We start from the raw sequence: 1,095 nt of genomic DNA, 5'->3' as shown, positions 1-1,095 counted from the left end.
CTTTTGAAATAATTTCCATCTACAGAACAAATGAGCAAAAACACATCCAAAAAATCTTTAGTCATTTATCCACCTCAACTTAAAATATACTACTTCATATCTGGATATACAGGGATTCCTCGATTAATGCGCTTAAATTTTTTTATAACCAATATTCGATTAGTGCGGTAACACACATTTCATTTTAACCATAGTAATTGAAAAGTAAGTTTTAGGCACCGAAATTAATAGAAAATGGGTAACTATTTTACTTGTCAAGTTATTACTAGAGTGTCCACCCCGGGGACTCCGACCCCGTCACCCCGGGGTATTTTAGCGATTTTTTCACCCCTTGCCCAGGAGTAAAATACTTGAAATACCCCGGGGCAAATCTTTACTATTTTACTAAACAAATATCTTTTTCATAACAATAATTCATAAAAACCATCGTCCTCATCAAAATCATCGTCATCATGATGATCGTCGTTGTTTATAGGAAACGCACCATAGATTTAAAATATAAGTCAGTGAAAAAGGGTAAAACCTTTGCTAGGGCTGGTGAAAGGAATTTGGAAAATGAAAGAGAAACATTTTGGGAGAAGAAAGATCTGAAGAAATCGTTGGCTACGAGTTTAATCGCTTTTTTTTAATTTTCTTTAATCGCCCTAATTCACATAGATTTGAGCTCACTAAAGAATCTTTTTATTATAATGCTTTAAACTTAATAAAAATGACGTCTTATAGAGGTATTTTGAAAGTGACATATGAGTATTCGATTAGACTTAAATTCTGTAACATGTGTTTTTTTATACTGTGAGATTTTCCAGATCTGTTTACTTTTACGACAAGCTTGAACAAAAATGTGATAAACCTTTGTCAGCCTTGTTATTTGTTCGATATTTTTTTAAATACGATTTATAAATCAATAAAAATCTTAATCAAGTATCTTTTATTTCAAATATTTTTTACCCTGGGCTGAACCCCGGGTTAAATTTTTCACGGGGAACCCGTTCCCCGGGGTAAAAACGTAATTGCCTCGGGGTGGACACTCTAATTATTACATCATCTAAGTAATTAGTTGTCTGCTATTAGCCTAACTACTCAAACCATTTGTGC

Source organism: Limulus polyphemus, unplaced genomic scaffold, assembly GCF_000517525.1.
Source record: "Limulus polyphemus unplaced genomic scaffold, Limulus_polyphemus-2.1.2 Scaffold1793, whole genome shotgun sequence".
Lineage (NCBI taxonomy): Eukaryota > Metazoa > Arthropoda > Merostomata > Xiphosura > Limulidae > Limulus > Limulus polyphemus.
The sequence above is the reverse complement of the archived record's forward strand: the minus strand, read 5'-3'. Positions refer to the sequence as shown.